General features: G+C 36.7%; 1 protein-coding gene and 1 pseudogene across 5 annotated transcripts in view; both read left to right on the forward strand.

The window, feature by feature from the left end:
- The window catches only part of ANKRD28 (ankyrin repeat domain 28), a 202,469-nt gene that overhangs the window by 88,504 nt on the left and 89,249 nt on the right, over nt 1-24,716 (forward strand). The gene's annotated exons all lie outside the window — the stretch shown is intronic.
- LOC144220604 (WW domain-binding protein 11 pseudogene) lies at nt 292-2,822 on the forward strand (annotated as a pseudogene).

Here is a 24,716-nt window from a genome sequence, read left to right on the forward strand (position 1 = left end):
TTATTCAGTACCTTTAACTCTCTGGATATAGGGACCTGGTTTGAATTAATTCCCTGTATTTATACCCAGTCTGTGGTGAATAATAGCCATTTAAAAAGTGTCAGAAGTGAATGCGTAAAAATAAGACATAGTCCCTGACTTTGACAAGTTTATTATCTAAAGGTGTTTGGCTATGTTATGTGTGGATATTCTTGTTTGTGTTTGTGTATGGGATATGTTTGGGTTTTGGTGGGTAGGAGCAGTCAGCTATTAGTTGCCCAAGTGCACAGTGAATTACACTGGCTTCCTTCCATGGTCGTTTTGCCTTACAACTCCTTCAGTACTTATTTAGACAATTCAAATCACTTTGACACAGGAAGGGTGAGTTAAGGAAGGAAGGAAAGGGAGAGAGGGAGGGAAGAAAGGAAGGAAGGAAAAGAGAGACGGAGGGAGGAAAGGAAAAAGCATGTGCGCTTGAAATGCATGTGGACAAAGGCACTCTTCTGTAATGAAATAACTTTATCATTTGCAGTATTCTGTTGATGATCTGTCAGAGCATTGCTGTTAAAGGGACAATAAGATGGGATATTCCACCCAGTTCTTGGCCACAGGGACTAAATCCCATCCATCTCACCCCCAGTGCTCAGGAATAGAAGTTGGTTCTAGGGAAGGAATTTAATCAAGTTCTTAGTGTTAGAGTTTCCCTGACCAACTAGAAAGCAGCTTTCATATTATTGTATTAATGTCCAAATCATTATCAGTAAATAAAGTTAGCACGATTGCTGAACACACAGCACAGAAGCAACATAGGAAATAATGGAAACTTCATAAGTGAAGAGGGGATGCTGGGAGCTGCTATTCATTGTTAAAAGCTGCCTCATAATCTAAGTTATAGTTTTTGATAACATGGGGTTCACTCTTCATGCTGCCAGAATAGTGCCACATATAAAAAAGTCTGAATAGCTGATACATTGGTTTAATTGTGCATAAACCAAAGTACCTGTAATAACCAAGCCCAGAAAGAAGCCTGGAAGAGAGAAGAACAAAAAACAGCACATGATGATACAAGCTGCAGTTTAAAGATGAAGGCTCCCAAACAGATTATCCGGGACATAGAGAAATTGGATGAATTGAAGTTTAATCCAGTGCAGCAACCACAGTTAAATGAGGAAGTGCTGAAAGATCAGCATAAAAAGCTGTGTGAAACCTTTGAATGTATTCTACAACTCTGAAAGAGAGAACCTGGTTATTTACGAAGAATTGAGAAAGCTACAAGTAGAGTATGAACAGAAGAGGGCTCAATTTAGCCAATATTTTGATGCTGTCAAGAACGCTCAGCATGTGGAAGTGGACAGTATTCCCTTGCCACATATGCCACATGTTCTTCCAACATTCTGATCCAGGCCATTCCACTTCCTGGTGCCCAGCCACCCTCCATCCTTAAAAAGACCTCAGCCTGTGGACCTCCAACTTGGGAAGTATCTGTACTTCCTCTTCTTGGACATAGTGTTCCACATTTGCCCCCTGACTGAAAACCTCTTGGTCCTCCCCCTGGTCCACCACCTCCTCAAGCCTTGAAAATGTATGGCCGTAAAGTGGGCTTTGCTCTAGATCTTCCCCTTCATAGGCAGGATGAAGACAAGTCCTGAACTTGCTCAACGGGGTCATGATGATGATGTTTCCAGTACCAGTGAAGATGACCGGTATGCTGAGAACATGGATCGAGATAAGCATAATGACAGTACTGATGACAGCAGCACTGACAGATCAGATAGAGAAAGTGAAGGGGATGAATTTGTGCACCATGATGATAATGAAAGAGACAACAATGAAGAAAAGAGTCAAGTCTGAGTGTAAGATTTGCAGATATGCCTGAAAAGTCAAGGAAGAAAAAGAACATGGAGGAGCTGACTCCTCTTCAAGCCACGATACTTCGAATGGCAGGTCAGAAATCCCAAAAGAGGGACAAGAAGTAGAAGAATTTTCAGAGGATGATGATGAAGGTGATTCTGATGATTCTGAAATGGAAAACAGCATAAAGAGGAATCTCTTTCAAATGGCACATCTGTCGCCTCTTCAAAGCAGCAAGTTCCCCTACAGTCTGTTCCTCCTCCTCAGATACAAGCACCTCCTATGCCAGAACCACCTCCTTCTGGACAACTGCCACCTGCTCCACCTTTATGGCCACCTGGACCACCTACTGGACTTCTTCCTGGACCACCTCCAGGAGCTCATCCATTCCTGAGGCCACCTGGAATGCCAGGACTCCGAGGGCCTTTACCCCAACTTTTACCTTCAGGCCCACCACCAGGCCAGCTCCCTAGTGCTCTTCCAGATCTACCTCCAGGTCTGCCTCATGGCCCTCCTCCTCAGGAACCCCCACCAAGATTACATCCCCCTGCACCTCTCAGTATTCCTCCACCCCGTACTGGCATAATGTGCCCACCGTTGGTGCCTCCACTTAGACATGCCCCACCTAGGCTTCTCCCACCAGCTCCCCTGCGAAACGTGGGGGTTTTAAGTGTGCCACCCAACTTGATTCAGCACCCCTCGCAGATGATATAAGCCCAGCCGCTGTTGACAAGAAAGCCACAACGACCATCAGCACCAAGCCATAGATCACGAATCATAAGGCAAAGATTACTCGATTTGTGCCCACTGAATTGAGGGTATGTCAGGAGAATAAAGGGGCCACTGCTGCTCCCCCCAAAAAGTCAGAGGATGATTCTGCTGTGGCTCTTGACAAAGCAGCCCCCAAATCTGGTCCATCTGTCCCCGTCTCCATGCAAACTAAGGATGATGTTTATGAAGCTTTCATGAAAGAAATGGAAGGGCTGCTGTGACAGCCTTTAATGCCAGAACAGGTTTCTGTTCATTCATATGAGTGGTTTGTGGGGTAAGAGGCTCTTATTAAACTTTGCAAAAGAGCTGCTTTCACTCTCAGGATATTTTTAAATTTTAGTTCAAGGAATATCCTAAAATTTAGCCTTGCTAAGAATTTATTGCGTATAAGAGTTACTTCATTCAGAATAAATTGGTTATTGAAACCGTGCTGCAAACATCCATTCCCTTCATACCACCATTTTCATCCTGTTTGTTTCCCTTCTCCAATTCTTTGGAAACGTGATTGGGGGATCTTTGTTACTTACTTGTTTTGATTCTCTTCTTATGTGCTGTGGGCACTGGAGTAGAGATTTTTGAAAACACAGTTTCTTTTACTCCAGCTTGTCTTTTGTGTTATTTTAATATTTTCTTGTAAATATTTTGTAATATTTTAGTGAGATGGATCGCTGTCATTTCCTAATACAGAGCAAGATATTTGGGAAGAAATTGTACAATTTTTTGATTAAAATTATTACTAAATGAATAAACATTTTCCATAAAATTACAATGACACACCTTAAGATATATTTTTCCTTATCTTATTATAATTACTTATTGAGTAAAACATGTAAACTACATAAGTATTTTAAACTTATAATTAACCATTGTTTTCTAAGGTGGTTTTTATACAGAACTAATGATTTGAATATTACCACAGTGATTTAAAGCATTTTCTCTTATGAATGCTCAATAAATTAATAATAATAATCATTTTAGAATACATTCATCTCTGTAAAGAGAAAAATGATTTATAAAATGCTTTATGTCGGATTTTTATCATTTGTTTGGAAGATAAATGTATACAGTGAGGGTTTTGGTTTTTGTTTACATAGAAGCTAGATTACATTAATTTTTTGTTTGGGTTTTTTAAGATTGCCTTACACAAATTTCTGATAACATAATTTCTATTTTTATTCTTAATTCCTTTGTAGACCCAAATTAATGTTTGGGGGAAGGGCATGGGTGTTAAGGGGTGAGTAGTTTTCTTTTTCAGTTTTCAGGTGACTTTTTTTCATTTTCATTTTGAACACTGGTTTGGGAGAACAAAACTTGTCCAACCAGCAAAGGAAGCTACTGTTCTTGTTCTTAAGCTGAAATACCATGTTAGGTCCTGTGTCTTCTGCCAGATTTTTATATGCTTTTCCTTTTAGTTCAGTTGTATTTTAAGTGATATTTTAGACAAATGATTGAACATTCATGTCCAATGTTTTCCTCCTTTCTCTTAATCTTCAATTTCTTTTAATCACAATTTTTAAAACTTTGAAGTATAACACTCAAAAATATGTCAAATAAATGTAGACTGTAATGAATTATTTAAATGTAACCTGTACCCAGATCAAGAAACAGAATGTTGCTATCACTACAAAAACTCTCTTGGTGCCCACTTTATAATCAGACTATTTATTCCAATTCTGCAATATAAGCATTAATATGACTTTTATAATAATCTCTCTCTGGGGGCAGCTGAGTGGTTCAGTCGGTTAACTGTCTGACTTCGGCTCATGTCATGATCTTGTCGTCGTGAGTTTGAGCCCTGCACTGGGCTCTGTGCTGACAGCTAGCTCAGAGCCTGGAGCCTGCTTCAGATTCTGTGTCTCCCTCCCTCTCTGCCCCTCCCCCATTCATGCTGTCTCTCAAAAATAAATAAAATGGTAAGAAAAAATTTATAATAGTCTCTGTTTTCTTTTGTAATTTTGCCATCTAATCTTTTCTATACAAACAATACAATTTAATTTTGTATATTTTTAAGTTAAGTGAATTTTTTTAAATTTACATCCAAGTTAGTTAGCATAGAGTGCAACAGTGATTTCAGGAGTAGATTCCTTAATCCCCCTTCCCCATTTAGCCCATCCGCCCTCCCACAACCCCTCCAGTAACCCTCTGTTTGTTCTCCGTATTTAAGAGTCTCTTCTGTTTTGTCCTTCTCCCTGTTTTTATATTATTTTTGCTTCCCTTCCCTTATGTTCATCTGTTTGTATTATGTTAAGTGAATCTTAGAACATGTATTCTTTTGGGTCTGGGTTCTTTTGCACGACACTATCTTATTTCAAAAATTTACCTGTGCTATATTAACCTAAGATTATTGGTAATAATCCGCTGAATGCAGGCACCACAGTTTATCCATATTCTGCTATTAATGGATAGTTATTTCCAGTTTTTTGCCTATTGTGAATAATGCAGCCATTCAGAAATGTGCCTCTGTTGCACATTAGTGTGCATTTCTCTAGGATATATACCTACTCATAGAATTTCTGACATATAGACTTTGCCTACAGTCAGCTTAATAGAGAATGCCGTGTTAAACAATTTACGCTCCCATGAAAACTGTCTGAGATTTCTTGTTGCTCCACATTTTTTGACTACATCCTTTTTGTTTGTAGCCATTCTGTTTGTGATGTAATAGTGTCTCATTATTTGTAAAGTTTGAGTTTTTTTGATGACAGTGCCAGGTATCTTTTTATATGTTTATTAGACATTCACATAGCCTCTTTTATCAAGTGGCTGTTACATCTCTTGCCCATTTTTCTCTTGAGTTCTCTTTTCTTGTTAAGTTACATTCTTTATGTATGCTGGATATGAACTTTTTGTGAGCTGTGTTATGTTACAGAATGCCTTCTCCCATTCCAGCTTGCCTTTTCGCTCTTCTGTCATTGAACATGAGGTCTTAATTTAATGGAGTCAAATTTTTCAGTATTTTCCTTTATGGTTAATGCTTTCGGCTTTTTTTTAATGTTTATTTTTGTTTTTGAGAGAGAGAGACAGAGCCTGAGTGGGGGAGGGGCAGAGAGAGAGGGAGACAGAATCCAAGCAGGCTCCAGGCTCTGAGCTGTCAGTACAGAGCCCAGTGTGAGGCTTGAATTCAAGAACCACACCACGAGATCATGACCTTAGCCTAAGCTGTATGCTTAACCAACTCAGCCACCCAGGCGCCCCTTTATAGAATTTCTTGAAATCACACTGTGGAAGACTCCCCCTCCCCCAAAACTGTGTTCTATTCACTCAGAATTACTCTGGCTGTTCTAGTATCTTTGCCTTTCCATATAAATTTTAGATCATTAATATCTAAAAGGAATCCTGCTGGGATTTTGATTAGTATTACATTGAATCTATAGATCCAATTGACATCTTAGCAGTAATGAATCTTCCAGTTCATGAACATGTTATCTCTGTTTATGTAGGTTTTCTTTAAGTCTTTAAGGAGTATCTTATAGTAAACACATACCTGCAAAGTTTTATTAGATTTATACCCAAGCATTTTTCTGTTTTTTTTTCTTTTTCTCTTTTCTTCTTTCTTTCATTCTTTTGTATTGTAAATGTACAGTCTAACATTTTTAATTTCCAGTTAATTCCTAGTATGTGGAAATACAGTTGCTTTCTATATATTAACCTTGGATTCAGCAACTTTTCTAAATTCATTTCTGGATTTTTTTTAGAAATAAAATTTCTTGGGATTTTCTCCATGAACAATATGTCATCTATGAATAGAGACAGTTTTGTGTGTTCTCTTCCAGTCTGTATGTCTTTTGTTTCTTTTTGTTCTTACTGACTAGGACTACCAGTATGAGAATGAATAGGGATGATAAGAGTAGATATCCTTGCCTTATTTCTGATCTTAGAAGGAAAACGTTCACTCTTTCATCATTAAATAGGATATTGTCTATAACTTTTGTAAATATCCTTGATCAGGTTAGAGAAGTTCCTTTCTATTCCTAGTGTGCTGAAAGTTTTTGTTTGTTTTTAATTGTGAAAAGTTTTGTTAAATGCAATTATCATGTGTTTTTAAAAATTATTTATATTGGTTTATTCTAGAGTTAAGATCTCAGAATAAACTCTACTTGGTTTTGATATATTAGTTTTATATATTACTGGACTCAATTTGCTAATATTTAATTAAGGACTGTTATTTCCTTTTCGATGAATGATGCTGTCTGTAGTTTTCTTGTTATATCTTTGCCTGGTTTAGGTACTAGAATTATAACATGTTGGCTTCATAAAGTGGGATGTGCTCCGTCTTTTGCTTTCTAGATGTGCAGATTGGTATTATTTTTTTAAATGTTTGATAGAATTTATCATTGAAGCTATCTAGGTTTGGAGTTTTCTTTCTTGGAATGTTTTTACCTATGAATTTAGTTTCTTTAATAGTTGTAGGACTACTTGGGTTACTTTTTTTCTTTCTTGAGTAATATTTGTATCTTTGAAGGACTTGGTCTTTCATACAAACTAAAACTTGTATGTATAACATTGTTCATAATATTCCCTTAATCTTTTTTTAATGTCTTTGAGGTTTTTAACCAATAATCCCCTCTTTTATTCCTGATACTGGTTCTGTCTTATTCTTTTGTTGTTCTGGCTGGAGGATTATGGATTTTATTGGTCTTTTCAAAGAAGTAGTTTCGGGATTCATTTATTTTCTCTAGCTTTTCTGTTGTCACCTTTATTGATTTCTACCCTTTATCATTTCTGTTCGTCTTGCTTTGTAGTTATTTTGTTTTTTCTAGTTTCTTAAGTGAAAGCTTAAATTATTAATTTGAGAACTTCTTTTGTGTTAGAAACATTTAATAGATAATTTCCCCTCTAAATACTACTTTAACTTCATCCTCAAAATTTTGACATACTGTATTTTTACTTTCAGTTTGGAATATTTTCTAATGTTCTGTGAGATTTCCTCTTTATGGGGGTTATTTAGAATTAGTTTTCCTTTTTTCTCTACTATTAAAGTATCAACTTTGCTTTCCAAATCCTTGAGGATTTTCCAAGCATCTTTCGGTTATTTGTTTCCGGTTTAATTTTGTTATGGCTAGAGTACCCTATTTGTATGTTTTCAGTTTATTTTATTGTATCTTATTTCATAAATTTATTTTGAGGAACGAGAGAGAGCACAGGGTGGAGGGGCAGAGAGAATCTCTTCAGGTCTCCCGAACCGAACAGTGAGATCATGACCTGAGCTAAAATCAAGAGTCAGATGCTTAACTGACTGAGCCACCCACCGGTTTATTTTAATACGTTAAGGTGTGGTTTTTGGCTCAGAATATGGTCTGTCTTGATGAATGTTTCAAGTGTAGTTGAAAATAAAATGTATTATTTTGTTAGGTTCAGTTGATAGTGTTATTCTGTGTCCTTGCTGATTTTATCTATTCACTTGTTCTGTTGGTTATTGGGAGGGACATGGTGAGGTTTCTTATAATTGTGGATTGTCTTTCTCTCCCATCATTTTTATCAGTTTTTGCTTCTGTATACTTTGAAGCTTTGTTATTAAATATATATGTTAAGATTGTGGTGTCTTTTAGATAAATTGGCCTTTTTATAGTTATGTAATGTCCTTCTTCATCTCTGGTAATTTCTTTTGTTCTGCATTCTTACTGATATTATTGACATAGCCACGCTAGCAGTCTTTATGTTACTGTTTACACGGTATATCTTGTAACATTTTAACTTCAAGCATATCTTTGTCATTACATTTAAAATGGTTTCCTGTAGATAGTATATAATTAGGTTTTGTTTTTATATTCAAAATGATAATCCATGTCATTTAATTGGTGTGTTTAGATCTTTACATTTAATGTGTTTATTATTTTGGCTGGATTTAGCTCTGCTGTTTTTATTTGTGCCTTGTAGTTTTTGTTTCTCTTCTCTCTTTTCTTCATTCTTTTGGAGTCTTTGGATTTATCTAGAAATATTTTTATGTTCTTCACTGGCATTTTTACCATACCTCTGTATGTTATTTTCTTTGATAGTTGATCTAAGGATTATGATATATCTTTTCACAGTCTACATAGAGTTAATATTTTACCACTTCAAGTTTTAAAAAACCCAAAAGCTCTTACTGTCCGCACTTTATGTTTGAGTTGCTGTGTGATATATGACAATACATTATAATACATTGAACTCCTTCCCAGAAAACATTAAAATTTTGCTTTCAATAAATTGTGCTTTCTTCATACTTGAAGCTCTAGGTTTTCCTCTGGTATCATGTCCATTCAGCTTGAGGACCTTCCTTTGGCATTTCTTTTAGACCAAGATTGCTGGAAATGATTTTTATTTAGTTTCTCTTCATCTGAGAAATGTTTTTATTCTGGCTTCATTTCTAAAGGATGCTTTCATGTGATCCATAATTCTTTCACGGAGTGTTTTGTTTTTGTTTTTGAATCTTCTGACCTCCATGGTTTCCGGTGAGAAATCCACAATCTTTTGAATCTTTCTTTCATATGTAACTTGTCTTTAAAGCAGTCTAAGAAAAATGATTTTTGTCTTTATCTGTATCTTTACAGTTTATGTGCCTTGGCATGATTTTCTTTGTGTTTTTCCTTCTTGTGGCTCACTAAGCTTCTTGAACCTATACATTTATGTCTTTTACCAAAATTGGGAAATTCCCAGGCATTATTTCTTCAAAATATTTTTTCTGCAGCAGTTTCTTTCTCTTTGCTGGAGCTCCGGTGACACAAATGTTAAGACCTTTGATGTTGTCCCAATTTGGTATTTTATTAAATACAGATATCTGCCTGGATAAAAGGAAATTTTTTTAAATGTTTTATTTATTTCTGAGAGAGAGAGAGAGAGAGAGAGAGACAGCATGAGCAGGGGAGGATCAGAGAGAGAGGGAGACACAGAATCTGAAACAGGCTCCAGGCTCTGAGCTAGCTGTCAGCACAGAGCCTGATGCGGGGCTCGAACCCACGAACCATGAGGTCATGACCTGAGCTGAAGTTGGACGCTCAACCAACTGAGCCACCCAGGCGCCCCAAAAGGAAATTTTTTTTAAAGGTATTGAAAACTCTTGTTTGATATGTAACTAAGAGGGACAAACCTGCTTTTAATTCAGCTCCTAAATAAAAAGGAACATATAAATTATATAAATCACTTAAAGAAGAATATATAAAATTATAAGAAGTCCCCACACAGACTTAATTTTAAAACATTTTCAAAATTTAATAAGATCATTTTGTTTCCCACCCCCCAGAAAAGATTTCTGTATGTTGTATATTTACGGTTCCACATTGATCTCATTGGTATCTCCCAACCACAAATAGCCATGTTTGTATGTCCCCACTGTAGTGGAGCTTACACATAGCGTTTTAGAAGGGAGAGCAAATCTTTCTAGTATACCTAGTGATTTAACTGGTATATTTCAAGTTGAAGATTTTTTTCCCCTTCTGATAGTAGCTGCATAATCTGAAACTGAAACTGAAAGTTCTACTCTAAATTAAGATTTAAGGTTATAAAATGTGTAATTTGTTCGTGTTGCATATTCATATTACCTTTATTAATATGGAAAATATGCTTAATTTAACATTTAAATATCATGGCTATAGATATGGTATGTGCATATATTTATGACAATCAAGATTTATTTTTCTCAAGTTTTTACTGTATAAAATGTTACTTTCTGCTACAGATTAATACTTAAAGTTGAGTGAGGACATGTTTGGTTAGCCTCCGTTCAAGTATTTGTTTATAAATGGAGTGAATTGTCCTGTCACTCTAAGGCACTGGTTTAGTTTTTAAGAAAGTTTGATCAAGAAGTGGGAGTAGTGAAGCTATATGTTATATGTATCTTCCTTGCTTACTTGCCATAAACGGAAAGTGTTAGTAATTGGTTTAAATATGTAAATATTTCAGTTACATGTATAGTCATATAGACAAGAATGTGGTATTTTTATGCTAAAATGTTTGTCTTATGGTAGGTTCACCTGTGTTCTGTGATTCTTTTCTAAGAAATGAAAATCTCTCACTCTTTTTCCCAGGGTTTGTACTTTGTAAGTATCACCTACTTGTAACTAAATCCAATAGAGAGCTGTAAAAAAAAAAAAAAAAATAAGATTGCCTTTTTGTGGTAAAATTNTTGCCGTATTGTGGAAAAATTTTCTAGAGTGGGACCATACTTCTACAGTTCTATAAGGGCAAGGAATCCTTTGTTACTTGTATGATTAAAAATACATTCTTTCCAGAATCTAATATACATTCAGCTATTTAGAGATAAACACATGCACATGAAGAATGATTGATTGCTATATCACTGTTGCTTTTAACTTATTTAAACTCTAAGGAAGTGAAGTGGTCCAGAATGTAAACAGCAAGAGGGACCTTGATCTATAAATTAGGCAAACTAGACTCTAGTCTTTCAGTAGTTTAGCCTCTCTGAGCCCTGCTCTTCTCATTTGTAAAATGAGGTGATTGAACTTGCTCTCTAAGGCTATTTCTGTCCCTAATATATTACTTTGAGAACTCTGTAAACTATTATATTTGGTTTATAAATTTTATCAGGTAAGCCTGGGTTATTTCACAGCAATTTGGGGTGAGGGCGGACAAGAGAAGGTTTCAGTAGATTTAGCTTAGAATGAAGTTAATGATTCCCTTTTTCATTTCAGTGGGTAGTAACAACATTGATGTGAATATTTTCTCTAGGTCTGTCTTGTTCTGGTACTTTCCTTATACACATCAAAGGCTACATAAAAATCACAAAGTGGCAGAAACTTTGGCTATTTTCCTAGTGCCCATTTATTTCCTGTTTTCCTCCAATGCGCAGAGCTCTGATTTTCTTTGGGCATTTGATCCCCATCTCACTGGAAAGTGGTCCCCTTCCCACCTCTAGGGTGTCATAATCAAGTGGTTGACTTAGGCACAGCAGATGACACAAGACTGGACAATGAGAAGTGAAAAGTTTTATGGGTGCCTTTGTAGCAGTTTGCTCATTGATTAAAAATAGACATAAAGGACACTTCCAGTTTCTAGTTCCATATGTAAGAAACTTGAAAGTCACCACTCTGCCCTAACAAATACAAAGCTGAACAGACTGAAAATTTAACAGCTCTTCTTGGGTCCGTAACAGCCCTTCTTGCGACCCTGGGTAAACCACTGCCCCCAAGATTGGATGGACAAAAGCGAACATAGAAAGTTGAGGCTTGAAGAGCAGAGACTCATGAGTAGAAACTGCTCAGGAATCAGTGTTGGGGAAGGAAAAACTGAGCTTTAATTGACAAATTGCTGAAGGTTCAGTATGGACAACTCTGAGCGTTAAAAACAACAGGGATCCAGCACAGGCCACCACAGTATTGTAAGGTTTACCTCCAGGAGCTGGATGAGGTTCTCATAGTAAATATCAAAGAAAACTCTTGTGCTTCTAGCAGGGGCCAGGGTCGGGGGAGCATATTGAAATGTGACAGAGCACTCCATTCTTTTTTTTAAATGTTTTATTTATTTTGGGTTTTTTTTTTTAAATATTTTTTTTTTCTAGGAGAGAGAGAGCAAGAGAGCGAGCGAGAGCGCGCGCATGAGCAGGGGAGGGTCAGAGAGAGAGGGAGACACAGACTCTGAAACAGGCTCCAGGCTCTGAGCTGGCAGTCAGCACAGAGCCCGACGCGGGGCTCGAACCCACGAACCACGAGATCATGACCTAAGCGAAAGTCGGACGCTTAACCGACTAAGCCACCCAGGCGCCCCCCGTTTTATTTATTTTTGAAAGAGTGCAAGCCAGGGAGGGGCAAAGAGAGAGGGACAGAGCATCTGTAGTGGGCTCTGTGCTGATAGCAACAAGCCTGCTGTGGGGCTTGAACTCACTGAGCTAAGTTGGATGCTCAACTGACTGAGCCATGCAGGTGCCCCCAGAACACTCTGTTCTTAAAAAGGCCTGCCTTCCAGGGGAGACTAATTAACTAGAGTCTGACTGACCCTGGGGGAAAGGAAATATCCAACTCCAGCCCCCTCTAGCCATTCTCTTCCACTTGGAGGTGGGAGAGGGTAGCCTGGGAAACACTTGAGAAGTTCACAGACCAGAGGCATAAGCTCACTAAAAAAAAAAAGACCTAATCACAAGACACTTCCCCTCCCCTCACACCTCACAACATATTAATTACAAAAGGCCTGTTTACAGTGGATCTCTTTACCGAATACATCATGTCTGGTTGTCAAGAAAAAATTAGGAGATATATAAAAGGCAAAAAGCACAGTTTGAAAAGAGATGGAAATCCTAAGAAAGAACCAAAAGGAAATGCTAGAGATCAAAAACACAGTAAAAGATTTTAAAAAATGTTTTTGATGAACTTCTTAATAGACTGGACATAGCTGAAGAAAAATCTCTGAGCTAGAAGATATAACAATAGAATCCTCATAAACTGAGGAAGCAAAGAAAATAAAGACGTAAAATAACAGAATATCTATGAGACAACTACAAAAGGTGTAACATACTTGTAATGAGAATGCCAAAAGGTGAGGGAAGAGAAATGAGTAGAAGAAACATTTTAAACAATCATAACTAAGAATTTTCCCAAACTAAAGACACTAACCTACGTATCCAAGAAGCTCAGAGAATACTAAGCAAGATAAATATAAATAGCTACAACAAAAAACATCTAGGTGTATCATTTTGTAAATTGTAGAAAATCAAAGATGTTTACCTTACCTATAAAGAGTGAAGGTAAGAATTCTATTCAACTTCTCAGAAACCATGCGAGGAAGAAGAGAGTGGAGTGAAATATTTAAAAAAGGTAAAGGAGAAGGCTGCTTGGATGGCTCAGTCAGTTAAGGCTTTGACTCTTGATTTTGGCTCAGGTCATGATCTCCTGGTTTGTGGGTTTGAGCCCCGTGTCAGGCTCTGCACTGACAGTGTGGAGCCTGCTTGGGATTCCATGTCTCGCTGTTTCTCTGCCCCTCCCCCTGCGCACTCTCTCTCTCGCTCTCTCTCTCTTTCCTTCTCTCTCATAAATGAATGAATGATTGAATGAATGAATACATAAGTGAAATAAAAAGGTAAAGGAGTCTAAAGGCTTTCTCAAGCAAATAAAAATTAAGGAAGTTTGTAGACCTGCCTTGTAAGAAACATTAAATGAAGTTTTTATACAGAAGGAAAATAACACAGATCAGAAACTCAGATCTACATAAGAAAGAGCATTGAAGGAGTATGTCAAAGTAGAATGAAAATAGCTTTCCAATTTTTAATCTAATATATAAGCTTGTTTAACAATATTTTATGTGTGTTTATGTGAATATATATTATGTATATATAATGTGTACGTATATACATATATACACAGATATATTTTTCATATGTGCTTTTTTATAGTTCCATATAAGTGAAATGGATAACAGCAATGATACAAGGGACAGGAGGGAGAATTAGGATTAGTTTGTTAATTAGTAAGACATACTGCCCATTAATTGGTATAGTGATATTTGAAAATAGATTCGGATTAGTTGTGAATTTATACTGCAAACTCTAGGGCAACCATTAAAAAAATTATTTTTAAAGTATAGCCAATATACTGAGAGTAGAGAGAAAATAGAGTTATGCTACAGGCCCAGTTAAAACCACAAAATGTAGGAGAAGAGTGAAAGATAAAAATAGGAACAAAAAATGAGGGAAACAAACAAAAAAGTAACAAATATAGTAGATATTAGTCCACCTATATCAATAATGATCTAGATGCACCAGTTAAAAGGCAGAAATTGTCATAGCGGATCATAAAACAAGACCCAATTAATTATATGTTGTTTCTGAGAAACTCACTTTAAATGAAAAGAAATATATAGATTACAAGTAAATGGATGATGAAAAATATGCTAACCAAAAGAAGGCAGGAGTAGCTATGTATACTTTAGACAGAGCAGACTTCAGAGGAAGGAAAGTTATCAGGGATAAAAAAAGGTCTTATAATAATAAAAGCATAATTTCTTCAGAAAGACTTTAACAAACCTTAATGTGTATGAACCTAACAGCAAAGTATCAAGCTGTGGAGATAGTATAAACATGAAGGGTTGCTGGGGAATGGAGATGAATGAGCAGGGCAGAAGATTTTTTAGGGCAGTGAAAGTACTTTGATCATATGATGGATAAATGTTATAATGCATTTGTCCAAACCCATAGAATTTACATCAAGAATGAAACCCAAGATAAACTTTGGATGATTATGATGTGCCAGTGTAGGTTCATCACTTGTAACAAATGTATCACTCTATTAGGGGCTGTTGATAATGGTGGATGCTGTGCAAACCTGGAGGTAGGGAGTATATTGTAGATCTCTACCTTCATTTTGCTGTGAATCTAAAACAATGGTCTCTTTTTTAAAAAAGTTTTTTTCATGTTTATTTAAAAACTTTTTAAATGTTTATTTTTGAGACAGAGAGAGAGACAGAGATAGGGAGGGAGGGATGGAGGGGCAGAGAGAAAGGGAGACATAGAATCCGAAGCTGGCTCCAGGTTCCTAGCTGTCAGCAGAGAGCCTGACGGCAGGGCCCAAACTCATGGATCACAAGATCATGACCTGAGCTGAAGTCAGACACTTAACTGACTGAGCCACCTGGGTACCCCATCGTTTTTGTTTTTGAGAAAGAGAGACACAGTGTGAGTGGGGGAGCAGCAGAGGGAGGGAGACACAAATACTGAAGCAGGCTTCGGGCTCTGAGCTGTCGGCACAGAGATCATGACCTGAGCCGAAGCTGGATGCGTAACCAACTGAGCTACCCAGGTGCTCCAACAATTGTGTGAACTTTAAAAAAAAAAAAAAAAATTAATATAAAAAATAAGAACATGAGGGAGGAAGAGATGGCTTTTTTTTCCTGCTGCTGGCTGCTGTTTGGGATGAACTAGCTTGGATGAGCCTATACTTGGTTATGTAGTTGTGGTTGGCAAAGTAGAAAGGTAGAATTTCTTAGACCTGGATGAGGTCTTCGAGTTGCTAAATGAACCAGTTTTGTCCCTATCTTATATAAGAGTAAATCTTATTTATTCTTAAACCATTTTTTAAAAATTTTATTTTTTTGAGAGAGTGTGACTGGGGGAGGGGCACAGAGAGAGGGAGAGAGAATCCCAAGCAGTCTCTGCGCTCTGAGATCTGTGAGATCATGACCTAAGCCAAAAGCAGGGGTAGGACACCTAACTGACAGAACCACCCAGACACCCCATAAACCATTTTTAATTTTTTTTTTCTGTACTTGGAAAGCTACATAGGATACAATTAAAGAACTAATTGTAAACATTCATTTTGTGTCCTGAAAGATAGTGCTGCTTTAAAAATCCCATTAATACAGTATTGAACTAAGAGAATAACTTTTCTCCTTCTTCCTGCCTCTTTCCCCTTCCCTGTCTCTCACCCGCCTTCCCTAGCTTCCCTAGAATATGTTGATGACAGTGTTTTGTTACAAAGATAATTGAGGGTCATGTAAAATCTCCTTGTCTACTGTCATCCAAAGTGATTGTTACTCTCAAAAACTAAACTTTCGTAGTTACTTTACATTTGAATTGTGCTTCTATTTGACTACTTTTTATCTGTCTATGAGTTTGATAAATTCAAGCCAGGAAATATTTATTGAACATCCATTGTATTGCTTTGGACTTCCTAAAGTTTGGATTGCCTTTGTTGTAGTGAAGAGATTAGGATTTTTGAAGAATCCCTTGCCGTGTGTAAGATATGTTACTTGAGATGAAATGTTTTTGTTTTTTTAGTTTAACCAGCAGAATTAGCTAATTCTTTTATATTACTTAAAATATAGCTGGGGTGCCTGGGTGGCTCAGTTAGTTAAGCATCTGACTTTGGCTCAAGTCATGATCTTGAGCCCCACGTCAGGCTCTGTGCTGACAGCTCAGAACCTGGAGCCTGCTTTGTATTCTGTGCTGTCCCCCCGGCCCCTTCCCCACTCATGCTCTGTCTTGCTCTTTCACTCAAAAATAAATAAATGTTAAAAAAAATAAAATATAGCCAATTATATTACATGTCCGTTGGTGAATTGTTTAGTAAAATTTTTCTTGCTAAGTTTTCAGAAGTTTAGGAGTTTAGACATACATACTTATATAGTGTCTCTAGTATTTAAATACATGCACAATCCTGATCCCTAGCTAATACAGCTTTTCTAAAGGGATGAAAAGAAAGGTATTATGTTTTATTTCCTAATTATTCCTTAGCTATTCCTTTTCCTTTCTGTGTGACTATAGAAAGGGAATAGAGAAATGTGTCATTTATAGGCTAGTGATAGTTCTGTCCTCTCTCTACAAATAATAAGCTAGATTTCATCTTCCTTAAAGTGTGAGGAAACTCCACCTGCAGCTTCAGGTGTGAGGAAACTCCACCTCCAGCCCAAATTGCTGAGCAGTTTACTTGCAGCAGTTTTGCCGCTTTTAAGACTCAAGAAGCCACACTGGTCCAGTTTTGAATGGATAGGGATTGAATGGACTGCTTACATTTAATTGTAGTTGTTAATTACAGTTGTCAATAGCACATTTTGATGGAGAACATGAGTTTGGAGGCAGTTTCCTCATCTTTAAATACAATAATTTTGCAAAATAAAGCAGCTGTTTCTTCTTTTTTTTTTTAAATGTTTTTTTTTATTTATTTCTGAGAGAGAGAGACAGCATGAACAGGGGAGGGTCAGAGAGAGAGGGAGACACAGAATTTGAAACAGACTCCAGGCTCTGAGCTAGCTGTCAGCACGGAGCCTGATGCGGGGCTTGAACCCACGAACTGTGGGAATATGACGTGAGCCAAAGTCGGATGCTTAACTGACTGAGCCACCCAGGTGCCCCTAAAACAACTGTTTCAAGTGCTTTATGCTGTGCCTACTACAAAATATCTGTAGGGTTGCCCTCATCTTCTGAGAAACTCTTCCCATTCCACATAATTACTGTGATACAGTATGTTGATACTGTATTTTATACATACAGCCTGTTCTCACTTGATTGGTACATGAGTGAGGACCTAACCAAAATAGAGGCAATCAGAATACTATTTTAGGGTTTTGGAATTAAAAGACTTCTCTTTGGACTACTGAAGTTCTCAGAGTAAAATCTCAGGATCTGTTTGGATGGCTTTGTTTTGTACTATGAGGAAAAGTAGTGTTGTTGAAGAGGGATAAAAAAGCTGATACATAGAAAAAGAGACAAAAGATGGTCTTGAATGTGTCATGTGCTTGATTCTAGTTGTTCTTGCTGCCTTGCCATGCCTCTTGCTTACCTAAATTTTGCTTGTTTGGTACCTAATTCCATAAGAGATTTCACTCTTTTTTTAAAACTTTTATTTATTTTTGGGAGACAGAGAGAGAACACGAATGGGGGAGGAGCAGAGAGAGAGACACAGAATCCGAAGCAGGCTCCAGGCTCTGAGCTGTTAGCACAGAGCCTGATGAAGGGCTCAAACCCATGAAGTATGAGATCATGACCTGAGACGAAGTCGGGCGTTTAACCAACTGAGCCACCCAAGCCCCTCCCCTTTAAAAAAATTTTTTTTTAACTTTTATTTATTCACTCTTAATAAATCCATTTTGCCTAAACTGGGTTTAATTTAGATTTCTGTCAGTTACACCCAGTAATATCTAATACTTGTATTAAATAGTAACTAATAAGGGCAATAGGAGCAGAAGATAATATTGTACTTAGTTGAAACATTTTTTACTTCAAGTTACATTACTCTGCTAAATGGTAATGATTTTTCATGTAATAATCTGAAACTTTAAGGCTCCATAGAGGTTTTCAAAGTATTTCTTTGGAAAGAGTCATAGCATACATTTTAGAACTGGTTTTTAATTTATTTATGAAGAGTTGTCTGTACCCAGGAATTTGGATAGCCATCTCTTAGAGGCAGTTCTAGAATGTGCTTTGTTCTAGAACCCTAAAATCAATTATAGAAATCTACAACCTATAAAACATTAGAATATCATGATTCTATATCATGATAGAGCAAGTTTTCTTCACTAATACTTTAATTTGTTTAAACCTCTCTAGTGCCTATGAGGTATATAACTTTGAGCCAAGTGCTATATGGACATAAAATTAGACAATTGGTTTTCTCTAGATATTTATTACCTAATAATGAAGCCATGACATAAACCCAAAATTAAACAATAACCAAAATGCCAGCTATGTGGTACAGATGATAATGTCATAATAGTAAACACAGGATAAAGTGACCTGAGTGTACTCACATGGTCTTGAAGATTTGGTAAAGGAGATAGAACTTGGGCTGTGAAGAATAGAGGGATTTGGTCGGGGGAAAGACATTCTAGGCACAGGGAACAAAGATGAAAGATGGAAATGTGCCATTAACTTATTCTGTTAGTAGACATTAACTGTTGTGGTTCCAGCTATAGGTTAGTGGCTTTTGAATATCAGGTTATGGAGGTAGAGTGGAGATGATAGGTGGTGATGACAGCCACTACAGGGATTGAGCATGGTAGCTAATGGTTTATTGAGTGTGATAATGCCTTCCAAGTTTGATCTGCTTCCAGGTAAACCAGTTGGATCTCTAATATGATTTGAGGATGAGAGGATAAGGTTGGAGGATAGTAGTGAATTTAAAAATAAAACACAATTGGGGGTACCTGGGTGGCTCAGTCATTTGAGCATCCAACTCTGATTTAAGCTCAGGTCATGATCCCAGGGTCATGGGATTGAGCCTCGAATGAGGCTCCACAATGAGCGTGGAACCTGCTTAAGATTCTTTCTCTCTCTGCCCCTCTCCCTGATTGCACTCTTTCTCTCCCTAAAATAAAATTTTAAAAATTAAAAAAAAAAAAATAAAAATAAAACACAATCTAAGGATTGTTCCAAAATAGCTATAAATATACAAAGCACCACTTCTGTACCAGAGTAAGCTAGAGTTCTTTTATTTGAAGCAGCTACAGATGTCCACCAGCACCCTACAGAACCATATCCCAAAGCTGAGGTTCACTATGGAGCTTCCTTGAGTGCAGTCTTGAGAACAACCAGGTATTATAACTCATTTATGAATGGGTAAGACAAGAGTGTATCTGATAAGTCTTAGGTAAGTTCAGCTGAGTTCTGTGGACCAGAAACTGAGCATTGGAATACCTAAATACTAAACATGGGAGTTTCAGTATGATAGTACAAATAAAAGCTTTCTCTAAGAAAAAAAAAATCACTAAGAACATTATGATAAAAAATTGGTAAGAAAAATGAAGTCAGGCCACAAAATGTTTTGAAGGAGAATTATTAGTTTTAAGCAGACCATGGTTAAATGTGTAGTGGAGCATTGCTGTGTATTAAGTTAGGAGCCCAACTGCCTGTGTTTGAGTCTTGATTCTGCCATTGCCACATGATCTTGAATAAGTTCCTTAAACCTTTCTGTGCCTTGATTTCTTTATCTGTAAAATAAGGAAATACAATTCAGTTCCTTAACCCTGCAGGGTACAGTGCTAGAGAAAGGGCATTTAAGCACTAGATAAGTGTTGATGGTTGAGATTGCTAGAAATATTATTCTTAAGAAGTTACAGTTAATATACATAAACACTTTCAGTTCTTGGACAGTGGCAGAATTTCAGAATTGAGTCCTTGCTATGAAGGTTATGGTTGAATCCATGTAAGTGGGTGAATTCTCACCCACTCTAAGTATTTCTTATACAAATGTTCTGTTTCACTTTCTTTCACTTCAGCATTTCTAACTTTTCACTTTTCTATTTTCCTGCCCTATATGTTTCCTCTTATTCCAACCTGATTCTAAAATCTGTTTTACATTAAAAGTGCCTACACAAGATATTGAGAACGTACAAGTGCAGTTTTAGTTCCCAGATTTTACTTAAGATACTTTGCCTTAGACAGAACCCTTTTCCTGACCTGTGCTTGGGATCGCTGTGGCTCCCTTCTTTCTCACAGCCTCATTGCCTAGGTTGTCCAGTCTTGTTTGCCTATGTTTTATAGACTGCTTTTGGAGCTCACTATAACACAACATATAAACCAAAATATAATACAGGATTTTTTGAATATTTTTTAAAAACTTTATTTTAAAGAAATTATAGAAACATCAGAAATTGCGGAAATGACACAGAGAGATCCTTTTTTTCCATCAGACAGATTCTTCAAATGTGGTGACATCATACTGTGCATCCTCAAACCCAGGAAACTGATATTGGCACAACACAACTAGAGTACAGACTCTCTTGGATTTCACCAGTTTTTTTTGCATTCATTTATTTGGAGGAGGAAAGGATGTGGTAGTAGTGGTATAGTCTTTATGAATAATCATATGACATTTGTCACATGTGTAGATTTGTTTAACTACCAGCATGTTTAAGATACAGAACTACTGCATATCCGTAAGAGCTCCTTCATGTTCCAGCCACTCTCCTATAATGTACCAGCCCAGCATACTCCTGTGGCCCAACCCCAAATTGTTAGCCATCCCTAATCTTCTTAACCCATCTATTGTAGGTCATTTTCCTTAAGGCTAATAGCTTGTAAGAGATATAGCTATTTTTGTTTGTTTTTATTTGGGGAAGGTGGGCAGTTAACTTCGGTTGTCCTAATCATATGCACAAAATATTTTTTCTGAGTATTTACATAAGAACTGTAAGAAAAGTGTACTTCAAAACATATAATCAAAATCTATGTGATCAAATGAGTTAATACTTGTTGTTTGTGTCCAGTATATGTATTCAATAATTCTAGTTGAGATTATTTTAAGAATACTACGTTGAGATGCATTGGTTTCTTAAAAAACTGACTTAATACCTGAGAAATATTGTTTTTGTAACGGGTACCTGGTACTTGTGAAATGCCTGGGATAGTAAAATATTTTTAGGATTTTTAAAAAATAGCTTTTCAGATGGTATAAATGTTATTTTTATTTTTATTTTTATTTTTTTTACTTTTTGAAACACATACATGGTAATAACTCCAAACAGTACCAAAGCCACAAATAGTGAAAATTCTTTCTTACACTTTAAACCCTAGTCTGCCAGTTCCAGTTCATCCATTCATCACTTTATTAGTTTCTTGAGTATCCTTCAAAGATATTTTATGCATATTTAAGCCTAAATGGGTGTAGAAACTTTTATCATACAGTTGTTCTAAGCCTGCATTTTTTCATTTAACACTATGTGTTAGACTTTTCCATTGATAAGGAACATTGAGGTCTGCTTGTTATTTTAAATAGGGAGTATAGGGGCGCCTAGGTGGCTCAGTTGCTTAAGCGTCCAACTTCTGTTCAGGTCATGGTCTCACGGTTTGTGGATTCGAGCCCCGTGTCAGTCTCTGTGCTGACAGCTAGCTCAGAACCGGGAGCTTGCTTCAGATTCTGTATCTCCCTCTCTCTCTGACCCTCCCCTGCTCACGCGCTCTCTCTCTCTCTCTCTCTCTCAGAAATAAATAAACATTAAAAAAATTGGGAGTATAGTGTGATATTATGATTTATAATAAAAAGTATATATTTGGTCTCTCTTCCTTTCTGGCAGTGAGCTCCAAAAAACCCTTGGAATTTCCTGTGAGAGAGCAATGAAAGATGTCTTTTTTATGTAAATGAAGTGACGTTTGGAAAGCTTTGAATGGGGTCTCCTTGCCAGTGGAGCCAACCTTGTGATTTGAGGGTGGGGATTATAAGTCCCCTTATCCCCCTGTACCACCGCCTCTGGGGAGTAGATTAAATTTAGTTGCCAGCAGATGTTGATTTAATCACCACATCTACGTAAGGAAACCTCCATAAAGGTCCCAAAGGAGGGAGTTTAGAGAACTTCCAGGTTGGTTAACCAGAAACGCTTATACCTGCCACCATGCTGGACCCAAAATACTACCAGGATGAAAGTTCTTTTGTTCAGCATCTCACACTATGTTTCTTTTCCATCTGGCTGTTGATTCGTATCCTCTAATGTCCTTATAATGAACTGGCATTCTAGTGTGAGAAACTGGTTTCCTGAACCCTGTAAGCACTGTAGCAAGGAGAGTGTCAGGGGAACCTCTGATTAATAGCAATTTGGTTAGAAGAAGTACATGTATTCTAATTGAACTTGGTATTGGCGTTTGAAGTGCGGGAGGAGGTCTTGTAAAACTGAACCTTTAGCCTGTGGGATCTGAGGCTATCCCCTTGTCTGAGTTGGAGCATTGCTTAGACATGTGGAGGGGGGAAATCTACACAATGAAATTGGATGTAGAACCCTTACATAGTATTTCATTTTATGGATGTACAGCTAGTTCTCTCATCTGATAGCTTTCATAACTGGTAGTTTATTGTAACAATGTTTATTTGACAGCCATCTTTGTCTAATTGAGCTGTGGCCTTTTTGTTGACAGCGTGGAGTCTGCTGTTCATTGTTACCTTCCTTGCATAGATCCTGCTCCCAGCGCATTATCTGTAACCCATTTTGGGTTTCTTTAAGTGATGTGAGGATTTAGACACTTAAGAATCAAATTTAGGGGGTGCCTGGGTGGCTCAGTCAGTGTCCAACTCTGGATTTCAACTCAGGTCATGATCTCACTGTTTCTGGGATTGAGCCCCAGGTCAGGCTCCACAGTGACAGCATGGAGCTTGCTTGGGATTCTCTCTCTCTCCCTCTCTCTCTCTGCTCCTTGCCTCCCCATGCTTTCTTTCCCTCTCTCAAAATAAATAAACATTAAAAAAAAGAATCAAACTTAGGGCAAAACTGCTCCATTTGTTGACTATTTGCCTTGTGATTCATTTCTCAGCCACACCCAGTTCAGTAGCAGCTTTTTTTATATTCAGTCTAGTGATCATAGAAAGAATTTGCTTTTCCCACTCCTATTTTATCAGTTTAAATAATATTTAAATCACATAGTTGTGATTGCAGTTTGGACAGACATTTGTGATAACAAGCACATCCTTGATTAATAGACCCCCCCCAATAGTGGGAATAAAGGTGCTTACTAGTGGTAGCCTAATAATCAAAATATAAGGTATGCCAAAGTCCTCATCAGTGTTACACTGGAAAACGGAATATCGATTAATCATGTGAGTCAGTTAAATGAAGCTTGGTTAAGAGCTTCTTGTATTTCATTTTAGATAACTGTTGCCCTGTTGGTGGGCATTTAAATTGTTTCAAGCATTTTGCTTACTACAGTAATCAATAAATGTACTTAATCATTTTGTTTGCGTATATATAGGAATATCTTTATCTAAAAATTCCTTGAAGTAGATTTAGTGTGTACAAGGGGATAGTCATTTTTTCATATTAATAAATTTTGCTAAAGGAGGATCTCAAATATTGTGTAATTTTCAGTATTTAACCATAATAAAGATAGGTGTAGATTTATTTCTTTTAAAATTATCCACTGTGTTCCTTTTCTCCTTCAGTTTAATTTGTAGAGAGGAAAACTATGTTCATGAGTCATAAAATACATTGACAGTATTCAAGGCATTGAGTCATAGAATTCCAGACATCTCTCACACATAAATGAATCACTTTGTGTGCTGTGTGTGTGGTTTATCCTTTGTAATAGAAATGTTTCTCAATTTGAGTAAGTCTGATCATATTTAAATACTCTAGGGAAGTTTGCTGTGTTAATGATTAACACTGAAAAACCTTAAACCAAGGATCCTTTTATTAAAATGACTAAATTAGGACTCAGCTTTGAATAAAGTCTGAGATTTTAGTGGTTCTGAGTTAGCTTTATCAACAACTTCAGTGATTTCTGTGCATAGCATTCTGTTTGGTGAGGTATATATTGGAATAAAAAATCATGATCTTGTGGAAGTTAATTGTGGTTAGAGAGACATGAGCTCTTATTACTAAACAATTTTAGTAGCCACTGTACCAACCTCCTGTTACTGAAGCACGTTAATACCTAAATGACAAAAAACAGTATCACAAATATATTAAAATTATATGAAAAAGCCAATAAAGAACCAGTTATAATTATGTTACATACATCTTTATAATACCTTTTTATATGCTACTGTTAAACCTTTTTTGGGTTGCCTATTAATATTTATTTATCTATTTATTTATTTATTATTTTTTAATCTTTTAACTGTCAACTTTTTTCCCAATTTATTCTCAATTGTCCAACTATTCTTTCTTAGAGTATTTGGGGTATTGCCAAAGCAGAAAATTATTGCATTGTGAAATGAACTTTTTCATTTTCCTAAATTTTGAAAGCTATAATATTCTAATAAAATAAGAGACACCAA

This window comes from Crocuta crocuta, unplaced genomic scaffold (assembly GCF_008692635.1).
Source record: "Crocuta crocuta isolate KB4526 unplaced genomic scaffold, BGI_CrCroc_1.0 scaffold279, whole genome shotgun sequence".
Classification (NCBI taxonomy): Eukaryota; Metazoa; Chordata; class Mammalia; order Carnivora; family Hyaenidae; genus Crocuta; species Crocuta crocuta.